The following is a 21,852-nucleotide window of genomic DNA, read 5'->3' on the forward strand; positions in this document are numbered from 1 at the left end:
TGCAAACGAGTTTCGTTTCAAGGGTGCCTCGGTTCTCGTACCGGCATTAGATCAGGTTAAACCCCGGAAGTGTTTAAGAGGGAGGTTACATAGACGGGTGGAGTTGGATTCTTAAAGGTACAGAGTGTATTAGTCCCGGGTAAAGACTAAGTTAAAGCGATCGACAAATGATAAAAAAGTAAATCTTATGGTACCAACTAAGATGGGGTGAGCAGGGTGTGTCGAAGAATAAACCTACAGTGCTTCAGACAATGAATCGAGTGATGGTTCCAAACAATAAGTACAAGATCGTGAATCTACGGGTCAACATACAAGACAGCAACAAGTGCATATAATTCAAAAATGAAAAAGTGAACAGAATGTCCCGAAGGGCTTGTGGCTAATAAAGTTATCAATACTGATGATGTAACCAGTTTAAATGGCTCACACCAGTGAGAGGTTTATTTTTTAAAAATTTTTTTTACTTAATACGATTTTATATAGTGCGAACATTACCCGAAGGTGTCAGAGCACTTTACAAAAGAACCAGTGGCGTTACATAAGGACTTTGGATTACATGAGTTACATAAGAGATACAAACAGAAAAAGTAGCAAATGTACAAGTTGTAAAGTCACTCAAGGGAGAGATACAAACAGATAAACTCTAGGATCACATAGGAGTGCTAGTAAATACAAAATACAAAGGTCTACTACAGATACTAGTGGTTAGAATTATATATATATATACAAATTGCAAATTCACTCAGGATTACATTTTAAGGTGGTTCCGATATGTTTTTTGCTCTCAACCCACCTCTTACAAATAACACACTTCATATCCTAAAATTATCTCAGGTACACTACACATGTACAGTTATTTCTCACAGTCCCAAAGACTGAAAAGAACATCTGTTTTTGTTTCACAGCTGGTAGATTACAGTGGCTGCAGGGGGTGGAGGTCCGCCTCCACAGAGCAACGCGACCTTTGACCCCCTCTGAAAGGGGAAGCATGAGTCTGAAGAACTAGGGTAGAGTTCATCTGGTGCCATTGAACACATTTAGTGCCTCACAAAACAAGTTCCTTTTACCCCAACTTCAAGTTTACTCCCAGCCGGGGCCGCAGCTGGCACCTGCATGCTTCCAAGATCAAATCACAAACCCTTGTTTGTTTGCCTCATTCCTATGGATGCAAGTTTTGTTACTTTTTTATTCTATCACCATTTGAGCACAACAGCCTCAAACGCTTTTTGCACAACGGTTTGCTGAGAATTAAAGTGATCTGCTTTATATAATGAAAATCTCTGCCAGGCGTTTACTTTTTACTGAAAATTGTGGCATGTATTGCATCGTTAACTACGGTATTTATTTCATAGTTATGTTTGATATAATGTATCTTGGTTCATAACACATTGAACTATTGTTATCTATTGCAAATTCATTACCCGGGATTGCTGTTTGGTTTTTACAGTAGCTCCTGTTCATTTTGAGTTCGAAATTTTTGTAGCACAACATTTGTTGCATTGAGATTTTATCTTAAAACAGTTGCAGAAAGGCTCGTTGCTACCTAGCTGTACGGCCTTTAGGTTTGTGAAAACTATGACGTAGAGGCATGTATTATGTACTCCTGTTTGCAACACTGTCTAGCAATGTTTTGCCGCGGTTTCATACCATTCCTCAGTATTTGGTGACCGGTATTTTGGTGGTTCATTTGCTAACAGGCGCTAATGTGGCACAAATGTATCCACAGTGGCAGCAGTATGCTGTACAGTATCAAATTAGGAGTTTTGGGGACACAGGCAAGAAATATTTTGTGTGCCTCTTTTTGGACCAACTTTTAATTTTAGTACACATTTTCTGCTAATTCAAAGCATGTTACAGAATAATATTGAATTATACATTAAATATTGTGATACAGAAATACACATAAGTGAGCTAGAGAGAAACTTCTCGTTCCTGGGGGGGTCCCACTTTCCCCATGCCTATACCCCTGTGCTGTACGTTCACACCAAGAGACAGTAAGATGAAGAGGTGCAGAAATCTAAATAGCCACCTGTTTCTTTTTAAGGCAAAGATGTTGCCAGATGCTGTGCACAGACCCCAAATTAGTTGCATTACAGTCAGCAGCAACAATGGTGGAACCTAGGCAATGTTTTTTGGGGTACAGATTATGCTTGGAGCCTCAAAAAGGAAGGATCCGTTTTTAAGCAAGAGTTTTCTACGCACATCCTTCCTTGCTCAGGAAGACATCCGGGCCCTAAACAGGTCACGCTGTGGCTAGGCTGTTACCCTTCACCTGCAGTGGTGTAACGCTAAATGATGGGACCCTCCTGCAGAACGCCCCTTGGTCTCCCATATCTTACAGATATTCATTGGCCTTGGGCTGAATGCGCCCCCACCTTTCAATGGTGGTGGCCCCTGGGAGGTTGGTGGGAAGCCCCTAACTACCCCCCCCCCCCCCCCCCCCCGAATCACGCCCCTGTGCACCTGGCTTAGTGAAACTCACAACTGTAGCTCTGCAATTGCCCTGGATAAACCTCGAATCCCCCCAATTCCAAGTTCACCAAACACAAATTTTGGTGTTCAAACTCGCACTTACGCAACCCCTAAATCAGCCTTTTCACGTTCGGTAGACGATTAATTAACATTCCTTTTTCAATCAAAGCTTAGTTGTTCTATACAAGAAATTGTATCATTAACTTGGTGTAAAAGTCCGGAAATGGCCATAACGGCCCTCTTTTGGAAGGCTCCTTATATACTGTGTGAGCTGCTCAGAATGTCGTGTTTGTGTCATTTTGTTTTCTGTTGGGTTGTAGCTTGGGCTACTTCAGTGTTTCTGTGCGATCTTGTTCAGGCTGGAGGGGTGCAGCTAAATGGCACTGGTGAGGACTTTCATTGCATCTGGAGTTACAAAGTGGAAATAATTTAACAGTTTCATAAACCGTGAACCATTCCCCAAAGTGCGTCAGAGTGGTGTAGATTGAAATGAGTCGTCATTAAAGTGCAAATGAACGTGAATATGGCAAAAGGAGATAGAGTGAAAGAAACACAGTTTCTACACGAATTATTACAAGTTTTCAATCAAGATATCAATTGTAAAGATTTTTTAACATATATAATTAAATATCAACATTTTACAGGTACATCTGAGGAACCTAAGATGGGAACAATCAGGAATGTTGGGATGGTGAAAAAGTAGAGGCCAGTCAAAGGAAGTAGAAGGAAAAGAGGTAATCTAATTGAATCAGGAAGATTACAAGTTTATACAAGGAATTTTCAGACAGAGGAGGTAGCAGGAAAAGGGGTGGGGTGAATCAGGCAAGTTGGCAAAAAGGTGAGAGGGATGAGTAAAGAAGTTATCATTTACAGGTAAACTGCATTTGTTTCAAGAAAAAAACGGGTGTGTGGTGTATTCCTTTTTAGGCGGAACCCTGCCAGAAAGCACAGCTGTTTGATTTGTTAAGGACATCTTGGGGAAATTCAGAAACCTTCCTAGGAAAAGCGTTCCATCCATTGCTTACCAATAGCTTTTCTATTTGCTGGTTTTAGACTCTCCATCGTGAGTTTGTCCCCCTCTGTTGTACTGTATTCTTCCACGAGTGCTCGATTTCTGTGAATAGACCTTTAAATTTTGTTCTTATCTTGTCATATTTGCTCTGCATTCAAAGACAGAGGTCCAATGTCAGGCTCTTGTGAGAGAGCTTGGTGTTTACTTTCCTTTCTCTGACTTCAAAATGAGAGGATTTTTGTGACAATCTTGCTGTGAAAGCAAAGGCTTTTTTCTAGCACACAACCACATTTAAATGTCTGTAAATAAACTATTTATATATTCCAAAATATAGCAGAATTAGAAAGCATAGATGAAACACTTTTTTTTGTAATCCTGAAGTGTGGTGGAAACAAATGTTTTACTATGATCAAAACATATCACCACACTGGGTGAAGACATTTCCACTTGTTATTGTTTGTGTGATTATACTTTTATCAGTAAAACTGGATGTCTCTGCAAATGTAATGGTCATTTCAATTGAAAATGTGTTGTCTGTAGTGCACTACCACACCATGCATACTCCACACTTTGCTACTCCATCCCACAACACTCTACAATACTCCACTCTACAATAATCTCCTCCAGTCAATGCTCCTCCACTCTATGCTACTCTACACCATTTTACTTCATTCTACAATACTCTACTCCATGACATGCCGCTCCACTCTACAACACTACACTCCTCTCTACGTCACACCACTCTGCTCTATGCCTCGCCACTTTGTGCCACTCTACAAGCGGTTGTATGTCAATACAACGTAGGCTTTTACCCCGCATGCCATTACAACGCGGGGTTTACAACGAAAGTCGTTACAACGACTTTCACTGGAGGGCGCTGGATAGTGGAATAGTTTAATTTTCTATTCCAACTCCAGCCCACGTTGACAGTAGGGAAGGTGTTGGATAGAAAATTAAACTATTCCCTATCCAACAGCGCCCTCCAGCGAAAGTCGTTGTAACAACTTTCGCTGTAATCCCTGCGTTGTAATGGCAGTGCGGGGTAATCCCCGCATTGTTATGGCTGTTCCCCCTACAAGCCGATCACTCTTCATGCTTCCGCTCTACGCCCTTCTGCCACTATGCCACTCCACTCTACTCCAGTCTATGCCATACCACTCTATGAAACAACACTCTATCCCACTCCGCTCTACGACACCGTACTCCACTCTATTACACTCCACTCTACAACACTACACTCTATGCCACTCAAATCTTTGACACTTTACTCCACTTTATGATACTCTTCGCATCTACACTCAACAACATTCTACTCAACTTCATGCCAATCTATGACACTGTTTGACACTCTACGCAACTCTGACTATGCCTCTCCATGCCACTTCCACTGCACTCTGACACACTATTTTACTCCACAATTCCACTCTATGCCACTCCACTCTATGACACTCAATTCCACTGTACACCACTCTACATTTAAACAATCTACTCCACTCTATGCCACTCCACTCTACTCTACGACAGTCCACTCTATGACACTCGACGACACTTCACTCAATGACACTCCACTCGGCAACACTCCAACGATGACGCTTCACTATATGACACTCCACTCTACGACACTTTTCTCAACAACACTCTGCTGTACTCCACTCCATGCCACTGAAAGACACTCTACTTCACTCTATGCAACTCCCAGTATGCCACTCCACACCACTTAACTCCACTGTACCTTAAGACACACTACTGTACTCTATGACGCCAATCTATGCCACTTCACTCTACAACACTCTATGCTGCTCCACAACACTCTACTCAACTCTATGCCACTCTACTCTACAACAGTCTACTCCACTCTACTCTATGACACTCCACTTTGCAACACTCAATGACTCTCCACTTGACGACACTGCACTCAACACTCCACTCCACAACTCTCCAATGACAACACTCTATGACACCCCACTCCAGTCTATGCCACTCAACTCTACGCAAGTCCCTCTACACCCTTTCCATGCTACTTTACTCCACTCTACACCACTCAACTCTACTCCACTCTACTCTACTCTACTACACTCTATGCCACTTCATGACACTCTACTCCACTCTATGCCCCTCCATTCTATGCCACTCTACTCCCTCTGTGACACTCTATGCCACTTCACTCTCCTCTACAACACTCTACTCCACTCCACTTCACACCCTTCAACTCTCATCCAGTCCACTCTACTCTAAACCATTGCAAACCCATGGATATTGATCCGGATGCAAAGAGGCTGCAGGGGTGAACTGAGAGGTCATTCCGGTGAAGCCCACGAGTGGCATTGGGTCTTGCTATGTTGGGGGACGTGGGGACACATTTGGTCCTCTTCTCCTCGGGACAGGGTGTCCGGGTGCCGAGGATCTTTGGGGTGTCGGGTTTCTCCGTCCGGCAACATTCGCAGTGGAGGGGGCCTGCACTCAGAGGCGCAGGTGACAATGGGGAATTCATGAGAAGGATCATCACAGTGGAATCAGTACCTGGAGGGATTGGGGACCATGCTGACACTGTGGGCCGACTTTGACATGGGCTCTGGTGCAGTGGTGCTTGACGACATCGGGTTTTGGCAGTTCCGGAGTCCTGGCGGTTCTTCGGTTCTGTTTTCAGGGGACAGTTCCATTGCCCATCGGGCGGTCTTAGATCCTGGACGATGTACTGGCAGGTCTCCCGGGCTTTGGGATCTCAGCAGCTGCAGGACAAGTCGACGTTTGGCACAGTTGGCAAAGTCAGCAGGCAGGCCACCAGTGTTGTTGCTAAGTCAGTTGCTGGTTCTTCTATTCTTCGTGTGCAACTCTTCACATCCATCTTCTTTCTTCAGGCCAGCAGGATCTAAATTCCTGGTGTCAGAGGGTATCCTTAATTCTGAATTTAGTGGCATTAGGGATGTGTAGGTTAGTAGCCAATGGGCTACTTACCCTTGGGGTCACTACACCCCTTATATGACCACTTCTTGTGGGCAGAACCCTGTCCCAGAGTTCCCACGTGTGCCATCACAAAGATAGCCTCTTCTGAAAAGTTCTGCCCACATCAGGTTAGGCCACCTTATGGGTGGTACCACCCTGGGGGTGGGCAAGCCTACCTGACTAGATACTTTCTGACCTATTCAGGTGCCAAAGAGCTCTGGGCAAAGGAGGGGTCGTCTCCTATTCTGTGAGAGGAACCAGATCGCATTTCAAAGGTGGGAGCTTCTTTGAAGCACCAGCCTAGGAGTGCTAATCAGCAGGTCATCCTGAGAGAGGGCGTGTGAACACCCTCTTCCCATGAAGACTTTGTTTCTGACCTCCCGAGAGCAAAGGCCCTCACCTTGGGAGGTCTAAAATCTGTCTTGGGTGGCAGGCTGGCAGAGACCAGATTTTCAGGGTGCACCTACAAGGTGCCCTCTGTGTGCATGTATTCACAAATCCATCCCTGGAATCAGGATGGGGGTGTGAATACGAGATGGTTGATACCAAACATCCCTATTTTCAGTGAAGCCATCACGTAGCTGGAGAACTCGTTTTAACCAGTGTCCAGCACATGTTCTGAAATGGCTTCCATGTTCACTTGTACTGGCAGCAATAAAACTGACCAGCACAGGGGCATATCTGCTCAGGCAGGTATGCCCTCACACCTAATGTTAAGCACCCTGCCTTGGGCTGCAAGCCCTGCAGTAGGGATGACTTACAAATACTACTTGCAGTGTTAGGGGACATGACACACAGGGATATGTGTCATGTGGCGCTTTCACTAAAACATGCAGCCTCTGGTGGCAGCCCTGTATGAGTTTGGTAGGGGGCACTTGGAGTGGCACAGTTCATGCTGCATCCCTCAGGTGAACCTCTTTAGTACCCCAGGCCCTAGGTACCAGAGGTACCACTTACTAGGGATTTACAGAGGGTGCTAAAGATATTGCTAATTGGGGAAAAAATTGTACAGTTTTGGAAAAGAGATCTGGCACTGGGAACCTGATTAGCAGGAGCCCTGTGCACTTCTAGTCAAAATCACGCAATGTACCAGGTGAGAAGTAGGGCTGGCCATATGAAAAAGGAGTACTTTCCAACAGTACTGTTTCACAATTTGCCTCTTACAAATGTGAACTAGAATCTGTATTTAGTTTAAGCCAGTGGTTATAAGTGGGGCTTACCTGCACTCATTTTTGGGGACTAGTACTTATAATTCCTCAACATCCTAGGAACGAAAGCAAGAGAGAGAAAAACACAATAGGATGAAAGCAGGAGGAAGAGAAACATGGAAATACAGTGACAAAGGGCGAAAGCAGAGATGAAAAAGAACCTTCAAGAGTGAGATAGCGAGGCAGAAAATCCATGGTGGTGGATGACAGACATGATATTGAATCAAGACTCTGCAACCTCAGGGCCGGACTAGGAAAGCAAAAGCACCCTGGCAAATATGCTCAAACCAGTCCCGCTCGATTTGTCTTCTTGCACTCTCTCTCTCTCTTTCCATCCATCCAGTCTTTCTCTTTCTCATTCTCTCCTCTCTGTTTCTTCTGCCTCTCTGACAACTCTCTGCCTCCCCTCTCCATCTCTCTCTCTTATTTTCCCTCTTTTGAAGCCTCGCTGCACCTTCTTCAATTAATCTGGGGGGAAGTGACTGAGGAGTGGCACTGCTTTTTTTAGGTCTTGGCTAGTAACGCGCTGAAAGCGCATTCTGGCCAGAGAACTATAGTTAGCGTCTCAGCAGTCTGAGAACGCCGAAGTGAGACAAGACCTGGCAGCGCGCAGCGTTTCCCCATAGGATAACGTTGTGCGCGCGGCCAGGTCTTGTCTCCACAGCCTGGCAATGCAGAGCGGATCACGTCGCGCGCCTCTCCCTCTCTGGAATGCAGGGGGAGTCTGCATACCAGCGCGCGGCGCTGATAAAAGCTTCGCTGAGCGGGCTGGGCTGCACACAGCCATTCCAAGGGTGCCTTCACTCCCCCCTCCTCGCATGCTTTGCAAAGTACATCAGTCCAGGCTGGCAGCACCCGCCACCTATTCCAGTGTGCAAGAAGTCTCTTGAAGTGAAGAGGGCTGCGCGGTAGCCAGTGGGAATCAAAAAGTGCAGTCACTACACAACAAGCAGTGTGTCTTCTTGCAAGCATGTAGTAGTTATCTCAATTTCAGCAGTACAAATTATCTTACCTACTATGGGAAAACCAGACTTCCGGTCTCCTCTTCACAGATGGCTCTAAATCCGCTGCTTTCGGTAATGTTTGCTGCTTTGTAAAGGATCATGGGCAAACTATATAAACATTTCAGATGGAGTGAACACTGGGTGAGTCGTTCAAATGTAGTATCTTTCCACACACAAGCCAATTTCTTTTCAGAAAAATGCGGGATATGTAATAAATAGCATTTATGTTTAGCACTGCACACCACATATTCTGTTTGTAATAGCTAAACCATCAGGTGTTGCTGTTACCCCCTCAGATGGTTCTCAGTTTAGCAACCTCAGAAGAATAGAAGGGCGAGTTGACATTGCCAGCGTTTAAAGCCGTGGCCTGCTTTTTATCACATATTTCAACACTGAGCGTTTTAACGCAGCGAGCCATACCAAAGACATGATGCTATTGTCTGTTAATTAAAAAAAACGAGAAATACAAAGTTGTATAGGGGTGCAGAAAAGTTTTATAATAGTTGTAATGCTTTTATTATGTAACCTCTGTGGCATCAGTGTTCACTTGCATCTTGTGGCCATCTTTTGGCAAAAGCGCATTCTGCACAGCTTTGTCAATCTATGCTATCTTATACTTCTGTTTTCTGGATAACCCTATGTACCCACACTCCCACCCCGCTAACCCTCTCTCTGCTCACCTCCGAACGCTGTCGAAATCTCAACCTAAGCAACAGCTCGGCAAACTCTTTCTCAGATCCAGGAAATGGCCCTGACGGCCCCAGAGAGGCAGCTGCAGAGCCCGGGCAGTCTTAGGCCCCAGCCCCTGTGTCTGTCCATGGGTGGAAGGCGGAGCCGCAGGGCAGAGGGCGCGCAGCTCGTGGCAGCTGTGCTTACAGGCGGCTACGAACATATATTTAATGTGGCTATTGCTCAGCCCCTGCGCTAGAACCCCACACCAGTAAGGCCAGAGTCTCCATGTCACCCTTTCTACAAGGCTTTGCAGTATGCAAAGATAAAACACAATTGATTGATTGATTGAATACCTGCACCCTGGTCGGCACTCCTTATGCCCCAGAGTCGCCGACACAACATTGGCGACGAGGGAGTGTTGCTGCTGGGGTTCTCTGTGGGCCCCCAGCGATGAATGACTGTGTGCAGTGGCCACGCGCTCCTTCGAGGTGAGAGTGGTGCTCGTGCCGCATGTGACGGCGGGATTGCTCCCTTGGGCCTCTTGCTAGGCCTACCCCGGCTTCATGCAGTGGCGCTGCATGCATACCCCCGAGGTGCTGGTAGGCTCGAGTCACAGCGGCTGATCTGCTTCCCCCTTGTGTTGGTGAAGGAGGAGGGAGGAGGAACTTTTTTGGAGAATTCCAGCCGCTCGGGAATCGTCTGAGTTTATGCGCAATGTCGGTGTTCTGCGTGGGCCCTCTCCTCCTCGCCCCCACGCCCCTTATCCATGTGTCGTTGATTTAAATAAATAACTATTACTGCTGTCCATTTTAATCCTTCCCTGTTTGGGAGGATGAAAGGCTGGGTTGGCCCTGCCAGCCGCTAACTTATTCTAACCTGCAGGTCGCTCCTGATGCCAGCAGCAAGTGCTCGCCTCGCAGAGACATCTTTCCGAATCGGAGAGGCCTTTTCAGGACATGAGAAAGCCTTTAATTATGCCACTGCACTGCACTGCAGGGACTGCAATGAGAGCAGGCCCTGCTTTAGGTCAGAGGTGTGCAAAATTTAAGGGCTGCCCTCAACAGCTCGTCAAAATTAAGCGCAGGCGGAGAAGTCCGCTCCACCACCGGAGGGTGCTGAGAGATTTCCCTGGCAAACACTTTGTCCACTCCGCTTACTGACCTCATTAACCTTTCACTCTCCCAGGGCATGGTGCCTCAGAGATGGAAAAAGGCAGTTGTCAAAGCACTACTGAAAAAAACAGGATTGGACTCCTCAAATTTGGCCAATTTCAGACCTATTTCACTTTTGCCCGGCTTCTCAAAAGTCGCAGAAAAGATGGTTAACCGCCAGCTCTCTTATCATCTAGAATCCCATCATCTGCTGGGAGACTCCCAGACGGGCTTTCGCCCTGGTCAGGGGACGGACACAGCCTTATTGGCAGTGGTGGAGGAAGCAAGGAGCATTCTTGATACAGGGGGGTCAGTGGCAGTGATCCTCCTGGACTTGAGTGCTGCCTTTGACACCGTAAGTCACCAGGTGCTCCTCCAACGTCTGTCAGAGGTGGGTGTGACAGGGATGGCCTTGAAATGGCTCGAATCCTTCCTCTCCAACCGCTTCTATCAAGTCTGGGAAGGGGCAGAGCAGTCGACCTTGTTCCCTCTTCAATGTGGAGTCCCTCAGGGCTCGTCTTTGAGCCCTACCTTATTTAATATTTATATGACTCCTCTTGAAAGAGTGGTCTCCCCTTCAGGAGTGAAGATCATCAGCTATGCTGATGATACTCAGCTGGTTGTAGGCCTCACCCAGCTGACGGAACAACCTGAAGTTCTTTATGACTGCCTTGCTAATGTCCATCGTTGGATGTCCCACTCTGCCCTTAAGCTCAACGGAGAGAAAACTGAGCTTATGCTGCTGGGCAAATCTAGTCCCTCACTCATCGCTAGCTGTTGGCCCCGGTCTCTGGGTGACCCACCATCTCCCAAGAAGGAGATCAAGAGCTTGGGAGTTTGGTTGGAGGAAGATCTGTCCTTCAGGACGCACGCCAGGAAGACCGCGGGGGTGTGTTTTGGTCTGTTACGGTCAGCTCGCAAGGTGCTACCACTGCTCCCTAATCCATCTAGGAAGCTCTTGATTCGTGGTTTAATCTTGTCGAGGCTTGACTACGGGAATGCGCTGTTTCTCGGTGCTCCCGAAGCGACTTTTAAAATCCTTCAACAGGTGCAGAATGCAGCCGCTAGAGTGCTGATGGAGGTTCCTAGAAGACACTCAGCTGCCCCGGCCCTGAAAACGCTTCACTGGCTCCCCGTTAAAGAGCGGGTGAAATTCAAAGCGTTATGCACGGCTCATAAAATCTTGCATGGTAGGGGCCCCTCTATCCTGTCCATTATGGCACGCCCCTACAAGCCCACACGCCCACTGCGTTCGGACCAAAGACATCTTCTGCAGTCAGCCAGAGTAAAAAGAGCTCGCTCTGGGGGCCGGCGTTTTTCAGTGCAAGTGGCGGCACTGTGGAACTCCTTGCCCTTTAAGATTCGGTCAGAGCCCAATATTCTGCACTTTAGGAAACTCCTGAAGACTCATTTGTTTCCGGTGTAGTGACTGAGTTTGAGCTTTCCCTTTTCGTTCCTTACAGCGCCGGGATGCCCCTGGGTAACTGAGCGCGTTATAAATTTTATATAATAATAATAATAATAATAATAATAAGCGCTCCACTGAGAACACAGAGCACTCAAACTTCAGAGGTCTCCAGGGTCGGTGCACCATCTCCCTGATGAAAAATTGTAGTCCAAAATCACATCCTAATATTGACAAGAGTACACAATGCAAGTGAGTTCTGACACTGACAAAACTGCCCATTGTTATAGCGCTCAATGCCCTCTTGGCGCTTGACTAATGCATGTCATTCGCGCACGCTGGTATGTGCCTTGCAGTGATCTCAGAAGGATGCTTGCACCCATTTAAATAGTTGTTTGTGTTCCATTGACCGCCCACTTCATTTCCACCTCCCCATTAGCCACCCTTTCCATGTCCTCCGCTCTCTCCTTCCCTGCTTTACCACCCCCGATTGTTTGCCCGTACCACCTCCTCCTGCTGCCCTGCTCCACTGTCATAATACCTCCTAAAAACTGCTCCTCTCCTCTCATCTCCGCACTCCTCTTCTCCTTCTCCCTCTCCTCTTCCTCCTCCTCCTACTCCCTTACCCCTCCCCTTCTTCCTCCATTTTCTTCTGCCTCTTCTATTCTACCCCACTGCTACCATGCCTTCTCCACTCCTGACCCATGTCTGCTTTTCACTGTCCTCTCCCCTGGTAAACTGCCCCTAAGATCCCTCCCCATCTGCCCCGATGTTGCCATGTCCTCAGATCCCTCTTCTCCTGACTTGATCTCATGTTCTCCCCCCTGTCCTGCTCCACTGTGTGGGTGGCTCTGTGTGTGTGGGGGTTACTCTATATGAATGACTGTATGGGTGGCTTTGTGTGTGTGGCTCTGTCTGTGGGTGTAAATGCAATAAGTCTCGCATTTGCGAGCGATTAAGCTATTGGCATTGTAAATGACAATGCCATTTATTTATGTTTTGGAGAAAAAAAAACATTAATAATAATAATGTCATGAGCAATGCCAATTGCTCTAACATTAACAATGCCGAGACCATTGCATTGTAAATGCTTGTTATAGATGGCCTCCAAGGGCTCCAGCCCACCTAGGAAATGTCTGGTAGAATAAACGACCTGTCCAGCCCAACGTAGCTCTGGTATTCAGTACCCCGACCTTCAATAGCACCAACCGCAGGCTTCTGAGCAAAACTTTGGGCCCTGGCACTTATTCTTTTACAGATTAAGAACTGGCTAGAATAATAAGCAGCTAGTGAAATGGTGCTGTCTCTACATCACTCTTGGATGCCAGGATGCACATGTTGGATCCGGAGTCTCCACTCTAGTGCACCCTAAACCACGCACTTCAGGTTAGTAGCTAAGGAAGGAGCAGCATGTGGGCTTCCATTCACTAGATGTACCTTAGCATGCAGCTTGCTCTCAGAGCTAGTGAGCCCAGCCTCCTGGCACCCAACCCTACCTACATCCGTAGGCCCTAGAGGGTGGCTCGGATTAACCAATGCAGATGCATTAAATGTGTGTATTGCCACCAGCATGCCATGTAAATCCAGCATGTGGGAGAGAAATTGCATGGAAACAAAGGATGATGTGGAAACGGCATGGCAATAATGCTTTGCATACTAAAAGGAAAGAGGATAAAGATAGGCAAAGGCGCTCTACATAGAGGATTCTGGCTGTCAGTGTGTCAGTTGTGATGTTCTTACTTAGGAAATGATACTGACAATGCAGTGGTGCATTGCATACTGAATGTAATATAATTACTGACTGATACAGGGTCTTTGCTTACTGGACACAGTAAGTATATTCACTAAAAATAGTGCTTTTCGTACGGGACGAAGAGTGCTAGTTTGGAACCAGTGATTTGCTGGAGTAATGTTGGTATTGGCTTGCGATTGAGCTTTAAATACTAGGCAATGATAATACTAACTATTAATGGTTTTGTTTTCATATGGGAAAAGAGGGGCCAGGAGTGGCAATGGTGCTTTACAAACCAGAAGCAATAATGTAATAAATGGCATTGGTTCTTTGCATCCTGAGGGCAAAGCTAATACGGGCTGGTAATCATGTTTTGCACACTTGGGCAATGCGAAAATCACTTGGCAATGGAATTTGAAGGCCAATGAAGATACTGACTGGCAATTGAGGGTTCCAGGCTGGAGCAATTCAGATTGGGATCAATGAGAATACTTCCTGTCAATGGTTCTACCCATGTTCTAGTAGTACAGGTCTGATCTTTACAGGTGAGTGTATTATTTTATTGGGTAGGACCTTTACGAAAACTAAAATGTAACTAACACCGAAGTACGAGTGCTCATTGGAAGTTGAAGGGGATTTTAGCCCCATAATTACTCCCACTCGATTTATCAATACGTATTACTATACGTACCACCTAATTAGAGGTGGTTGAGCCACCACCTAATTAGAGGTGGATGAGCCACCGACAGCTCTAGCCAGGCTTGAGTCTTAATCCAGGCTCTGGCTCAGCTTGAGGTCATACAACCTTGAGTCCAAAAACGAGCCGAGCTTTCGTGTGGCTGCCTGACACTTTTACGCTACACAGGGTATGGTGTTACAGCCATAGCTGCCGACTTTAGAATGGGGGAACCAGGTTTGAGTCTTGGGGTTGGCTCAACATCCTGTGATTCTGGGCAAATTACTTAAACTCCCTGTGCCAATAATTAATGAATGCGACTATGTGTAATGTAACTGGTGCTCTTGAAATGCGCTGCAGGTTGGGTTTGCTCTAAATAGAAACGGCTGAAAAAATGCACAAAGTGGTAAAAACCAACCGTTAACCCAAAAAAGGAAAACAAATAGATATCCATTTAGTGGCTGATTTGTACAAAGTGAACCAGAAAACCTAGATAAATCGTGGCCTTCCCCCTTAAACTGTGTGATCTCTTGGGAAAATATTTTATTTCACCTAAACTCTTTTTTATTTGTTATCACGTATGAAACTACTTATGTGAGTACAGAATAACAGTTGTACAAAAACATTATGTTTGATTTAATAGACTATAATGTTGCTCCATAATAATCTAGGCCAGTACAGGGTTCACATGGGAACTGTCTTGCTTCTTAGTTCACTAATGATTCTTGTTTAAAAACTATAACTTTTAATAAGTACTCCTCAGTGCAATGTTATAATGTGACATATCAATTTCAAAGCGTCCATGGGTTAAAGAAATACGCCTTATTGAATCTTGAAGAGACTTTATCATATTTTACCTGATTTTGATGATTTACTTAGCAAACATTTTCAGGGCTCAGCTCAATCACGGGCTCTAAGCGACAAGCCCGACCCCTTAACTCGGCTCCCCATGTTAACTTGTTGGCTCGCCCACTATACCAAATGTAACTTAGTGCGAATCGGAATAGGATTCAGCTTTCTCCTTTCAGGGAGACAATGATTCAGGATGCAGCCAATGTCTGCCTCAGACAACGTTGACGTCAGCAGCAATGTACATACATTTGAAAATAGAGAGAGCTCGTGCATATCAGCAGACCAAAAAAATTTCCAACTCGGACCAGAATTAGAGCAAGCAAGCAAGCAAGCCCTCGTAAAGGGCGCTCTTGTCGGGGCATTTCCAAGATGCCGTCTTCTTGGGCCTCTTCCTTACCTCACTTTCCTCTCCGTGGTATTTACTTCACTTCCTTCTCCGAGATTACCACCTCACTTCCCTCTCCGGGGTATTCTTCTTCACGCGCTGATTCTCGACGGTCTGTCATTGACGTCTGCATAGAGTCAGGCGGCTCCCTGAAATATATCTTTCCTAGTTCAGGCAGGTCTCCAGATATTTACTGCCTGCAAACTTACTGTGCCAGCATCTGATAATAAAATTGCAAGTCAGCAATCCGACTTGCCCGCTCCCTCGCAGTTTCGTAATCGGCGAACAATTATTAATCTTTAACCCTATAACCTTTCAATCTTTCCAGCCACCGTATTAAACGTTCATAAAACTCTAAATGAGTAGTTTTATAAATGCCCAGCTGTTTATTCGTTTGAGTTTGATACAGCGCACTTAAGGGGTGCCGCTGCGTGTGAATAAGAACAGCAGGTTAGCAATTTTTTTTTTTTTACTTCGCAATGTTGTTTCGCCTCATTTTGATATGGTCGCAGGTTGTGTATCTTTTCTTTAAAGTCAGTTATGTCTTTCCACATTACGAAGGAGGGCTTCCCCAGTGCTTAATTTGAGTTGGTGGTTTCCGGTGCTCAGCACTGGCACTTAACCATCAACACCAGCACTAATAGCACCAAGGAGATTAAATGAGTTGCCCAGAATCACAGGTGGTTGAGCCACACCGAGGATCGCACTGGTTTCCCCAGGCCCACAAATCTGTAGCTCTGACCATTACACCACATTCTCTCCCCGCTTGTAGTGTTTTTCATTTTTAGTAGTTGGTTCTGTTTTAGCGGCTGTAACAGGAGACAGGAGGATGGTGCAAGCAGCTTCCTGAGGAGAGCCACCGCACTTATGTTTTTTACAAATTGACCACTGGCCGTCTATGACTTGGGCCCGGAGGTCATGCAGGACTTCGAGTGAGAACAGTTCATCGCATTAGTAGTTTCAATCAAGAGGGGGCGTGGCTAGCAGCCGATGCAGAAGGTCGCAGCCTAGCGAGGCTCCCGACCCTCCGCCCGGCAATCCGCAATTAATCCTTTCTATGACCCGGGATCCCCCTGCAAATCGGGCGGATCCCGAGTACTGCACCCGGGCCTGCTCCGGTGAGAAGCTCGAGCTGGAGGAGCTGCTGCAGCGGCCGCCGCGCGCTGCGGAGAGCCCGGGCCACCGTCACACAAGATGGCGGCTCCCGAATAGCTGGGCGCTGAGCGATCCCAGGGGCTCCTTCCCCGGCGCTTGGCTGCACTGAGCGAGGCCGGCGGGCCCCTACTGTGCAGATCGGGACCTTTGGGAAGGCTGCCGACCCCCCGCCTGCGGCGCGACTGGAGGTAAAGGGCTGCCTGCGGAGGGACCCGGCGAGACCCCGCCCCACCCGGAGCACCAAAATCCACGTCCCGGCTTTGGGGCCTGCGGTCCCGAAGGGGACGGCCCAACCGGACGCGGAGGGGATCTCTGAGGGAGACGTGGTGACGGGAGGCGGCTGGCCATTGAAATCCCACCGGCCCGCCTGCCGTGACTGTGCGGGGAAGGCGGAGCTCCGCAATTGAAGGACGCGAGGATCGGAGCCCCGGCTCGGGGGCATGCCCTGTGGAGGCCTGCGGCCCCATCACCATCGCTGGCTGCTTCCTCGGGCGGCATTGACGGGGTCCGGACCAAGGGGAGGGACCAACCAGCTCTCTACTGATCCGCCGTGCCCGTCGCCCAGCCCCATCGAGCACCTGAACCTGAGCTCCCCTGCATGACCCGAGGGGCAGCTGGGGCCCTGACTGCCAGCCTGAGAAGCGAGTTGCCCGGTTCGCTGACCCTAGCTGGGAGGCGCAGTTCCCTGCGCATTACACCGGACGCTTGGAGCTCGGCGACTACCGCTGCATGTTACTGGGCCTGTGCTGCGCCTGAGGTGGACATTGAGATACTGCCTTGTGTGGGGGCGCACGGCGACCTTCAAGGAGGGGCTCGGGGACCCAACTGGCCTGCTGACCTGCATGGGGCACGCACCCCGGGGAGAGAGACCGGCTTGGGAGCGCGCCACAACTGTCCGCCAGGGCCCAGATTTAGGTGAGGAGCCCGGCAGCTCCCATTGCAGTGATCCCGGAATTGCAGTTGGGGCCCAGGAGGAAGTCTTTTCAGTCCCCCAGTTGCCACACGGGGGTCGGTCCGGTGCGGGAGGAGTTTCCCACCGCTGCATTTCCCTGGAACTCAGCTCGACGACGCAGGTGAGACATGGGAAAGCCCAAAGGCCCCAAAGGGGACGGGAGTCCTGCCTCGGAAACGCCCGGGGATCCCACGCACCCCGCAACGGACCTACAACAAATGCAGGACAGGATCCTGGAGGCAATAGCCGCTACGAAAGATGCCTTGCACCACGACATTGCGCAGGTATCAGCTGGGCTGGGACTCCTGCGCACTGACCACGCGAAACTGACGGACAGAGTCAAGGAAACGGAGGCCACCCTAAAGGACGTTGTACCAGCGCAGAAGTCGATGGATGGGAAGCTCTCGGAGGCGCTGGACCGGATTCGTAACCTGGAAAGGAGTGCCGAAGACGCTGAAAATCGCAGTCGGCGGAACAACGTGCGCCTCGTGGGCCTTCCAGAAAAAAAAGAAGGAACGGACATGGTAGGCTACCTGCACGAGTGGCTGCAGTCAGTGGTGGCCCCGGAGGGCCTGTCCCCCTTTTTCACTCTGGAGCGGGCGCACCGGGTGCCGTCGAGACTTCCGAAGCCGGGACTCCCGCCTCGCCCAGTGGTCATCAAACTGCTACACTACAAGGACAGGGACTGGCTGTTGCAGCGGGCCAGGGAGGCGGGCCCGTTCCAGGTCGACAACAGTAAAGTGACGCTATTCCCGGACTACACGTTCGAAACCCAAAAACTGCGCGCCTCCTTCCTCTCTATCAAAAAAGAGCTCCGCGGTGAGGGCCTACAATACTCGCTGTTGTTCCCGTCCAGGCTCCGAGTAGTAGTGGACGAGAACACCCTGTTCTTCCCGACGTCGGCGGAAGCATGGACCTGGTGGGACACCTACAAAGCTGGCACGGATGGGACTCGATTTCGGGCTGAAGAGGAGCGCCAGGAACATTCACTCAGGAGATCGAGACGACACCGAGGGCGCTGAAAGGGCCCCAATCGGCCGACGGACTTTCAAACAGCGGATGAACGTAGAGCAGCACTGCAGGCGGTGAAGGAGGTATCGGGGTCAGCGCTGCCCCAGTCGGAGAAGGACTCTGGCTCAGAGGGCCAGGGTATGGGCTCGGACACTGAACTTTCAGAGCTGGGAGGAGCCAGAGGCCCGAAGGTCACGCCACAGACATCAGGAGAAATCATTGAGAGCTGAACCCTCGATAAGGTACCTGGTTGGGTTGCGGGGGTTTGCTGCAGCTACTGAGAACTTTGGAGCAGACCGCTGTAACTGAAGTGTTATGGGACTTGCGGTGTATAGTAGGGCGGGGGATTAGGAGACGGCACCTACAGGTTCCAGGGCTAGCGTGCGCACCCCGAGGCCCATAAGGCCAATGTAGCATTGACTACGTATTAGTGAAGTTGTGAGCACGTTGCTCGATTGTTTGGATGGGTGCGACTCTTTTGAAGTTAAGTCCCGTTCTGGGGGAGGGGGGGCCGGAGAGGTTGGGGCAACTCTAGGAGCAGCTTGGGGAGGGGGGGTCGGGGAACGATTGGGGAAGGGTGGGATCGGGGTCCAGTCTGTGGTCAGGATGCAATCTACTAGAGGTCCACTTTACCTCCAATGGGACAATGGCTAATGTGGGTCCGTTGAAATGTGTGTCCTGGAATGTGCGGGGCTTAAAAACAATGGCGAGAAGACACAAAATCCACTCGTACCTGGTTCGCAGAGGGGTGCTGTCACGGGGCGGGTCTCCAGGGTGTTGACTCCGACGTAGACCCCGAGGCAGGCATGGACTGGTGGTCGGCTGTTCCCCCCCTCACTCCCCTTTCTGTTTCCATACTGCAGTCTACATCATGGCCGGAGGCATGGTCTCTGAATGACGCTAGCGCCCAGTGGAGAAATTGGGAAGATGAACATTCAGCATGCGGCCCCTTTAATTGTGACAGCGAGGAGACCGAGACACCGCCCCCCTGGTTCGCCACGGAACCAAAAGGAGACGCGACCCGGAAGTCGACGGACGGCGTTTCCCGAGGTGAAGGCGTGAGAGACCTGAGTGTGGAGATCGAGACGGAAGAAGACGGAGAAGCAAGTCGGACGAGCCCAGCAGCTGACGACAAGCCAGGAGGCCACCGGATCTGCGACTCGCCCCGCCACGGTCCCACGGGAGGAGCGTGGCTCACAAAGGTACGGGGCAAAGTGGCGGGCTGGGTCTCTCGGAGTGGCAGTTCGAATGTGTGAATAGACCCGTGTAAATAGTGTCCAGTATCCAGAAACCCCTCATCCCTCACGAGCACTTACAGCACAGGAGCGGAGGTGTTAAGACTGCACTAAAAGCACTAGGTGTCCTTCACTCCCCTGGCCCCGATATTACAGTGGGACGAGCAACGGAGTAATACCCCTCTTTCTTGTTGTTTTCTCTTCTCCTGGGATCGCCTCCCCTGCACCGAGAGAGTGAGAGAGAGACCCCGACCGCTACGTGACCCTGAGAGCTAGAGGACTGGCGGGCTCCCACAGCTGGCGGGACCGAAACACCCTGGACCGTCCGGTGTTCCCAAGAGGTGTCAAAACGGAACCGGACGAGTTTACCCGGCTGCGGGTATCAAGCAGAAGGCGTAAAGCATATCTAAAAATAAAACCATCCTTGAGATCCCTATTGCAGGTGTCTGACTCAGTCCCTTCCGCCCCTCCACCTACCGAACCCCTAACAGGTGCATATAGCATTCCTTCAGGAGACCCATTTAACCAAAAAAGAGGAGATTGCGCTCCAGCGGAGATGGAGGGGCCACTTATTCTATACTGCGTACTCTGCATTTGCTAGGGGAGTGCTAATTTGGATTCGAGCGGGAATCCCCCTCCAGGTGACTAGGCACACAGAAGACCCGGACGGGAGGTATGTGGCAGTCGAAGGACTACTTAGAGGTTGACACATAGTGCTCTGTAGTGTTTACGCACCGAATGTGGATCAAGCAACATATTTTACAAAGCTCTCCAGGGTGTTAGCCAGCTACTTCGCAGGTCCCGTGCTGATGGGAGGGGACTTCAACTCAATAGAGGATGTTACCCTAGATAGGTCGCACCCACCACTTCACACTTCCCCTGCGCACCGGTTGGCGAAATGCAGGTCTGAATGGCAGAGCACATGGGATCTGACCGACTGCTGGCGCGCACAGCACCCCACTGAGCGGGATTACTCCTTCTACTCTAGTCTGCACGACTTACACGTGCGCCTGGATTCCTTTCTGTGCTCCCCTGCGGTGCTTACTGCGGTGGCCCGGACCGAATACTTAGCACGTACATTGTCTGACCACAATCCGCTCCTCCTGGGGTGATTGGATGACTGAACCTCCTAAAATCCCATCATGGCGACTACGGCCGGACACACTGGATGACCCGCCCTTCCGTGCTGAGCTGGGAGAGCGGATCGCCCGATATTTTGTGGAAAACGAGGGCACTGCCTCGTCCCGAGCTGTAGAGTGGGATGCGTTTAAAATAGTAGTGAGAGGACATAGCATTGGGAAGTACGTGGGGGTACGCAAGACATTGGTGGAAGACCTAGAAAAAGCTGAGCGTACACTACGAGAAGTGGAACTGGACCGACCTAATCACCCTGAATTACAGGAGACAGTATGCGGGGCGCGGGAAGCAGTAGCAGTTGAGGAGGAGCGCCTTCGTAGCTTCGATTATAAGACGTACTTAACGAAGACTCTTGCTGAGGGAGACAAGACTGGAACTCTCTTGGCCTGGCTAGCAAACCGCAATAGGAACAGTCAACCGATTCTGGCCTTACAGGGAAGGGGGGGTCACACCCTTACTGCGCAATCCGAGATAATAGACTGTTTTAGATCCTACTATGAGAGATTGTATAGGACTGAGCTCAGTGACCACACTGAAGCGTTGGACGCCTTTCTGAGTGACCTGCAGCTCCCGCACCTAGAGCAAGAACAAGCTGACGCCCTGGGAAGCCCAATAGCATTGGCTGAAATAAGGGGAGCAGTGAAGCGAATGGCGCGTAATAAAACTCCAGGGATGGATGGGTTGCCCATTGAGTTTTACGGGAGATACTTAGACCAACTCGCCCCGAGACTCCAGGTGATTTATAATGAGGCCAAGGAGGTGGGCAGACTCCCCCGATCGATGAGCGAGGCCATAATGATCCCTTTATTGAAACCACGTAGAGAGAGCACAGACCCTGCATCTTATAGGC

General features: G+C 49.2%; 1 protein-coding gene across 3 annotated transcripts in view; it reads right to left on the reverse strand.

Annotated features, from left to right (window-relative positions):
- Positions 1–15,740, reverse strand: part of LOC144792237 (serine dehydratase-like) — a 156,399-nt gene extending 140,659 nt beyond the window's left edge. Inside the window, exon 1 of one of the 3 annotated variants that reach the window (XM_078667140.1) lies at positions 15,525–15,740. The gene's annotated coding sequence lies outside the window, so the exon portion shown is untranslated. Of the gene's footprint in view, positions 1–15,500 lie in introns of all 3 variants that reach the window. The other 2 variants (XM_078667141.1, XM_078667142.1) reach the window with 2 other exon arrangements.
- Between the last annotated feature and the right edge of the window lie 6,112 nt (positions 15,741–21,852).

This window comes from Lissotriton helveticus, chromosome 11 (assembly GCF_964261635.1).
Source record: "Lissotriton helveticus chromosome 11, aLisHel1.1, whole genome shotgun sequence".
NCBI classification, from domain to species: domain Eukaryota; kingdom Metazoa; phylum Chordata; class Amphibia; order Caudata; family Salamandridae; genus Lissotriton; species Lissotriton helveticus.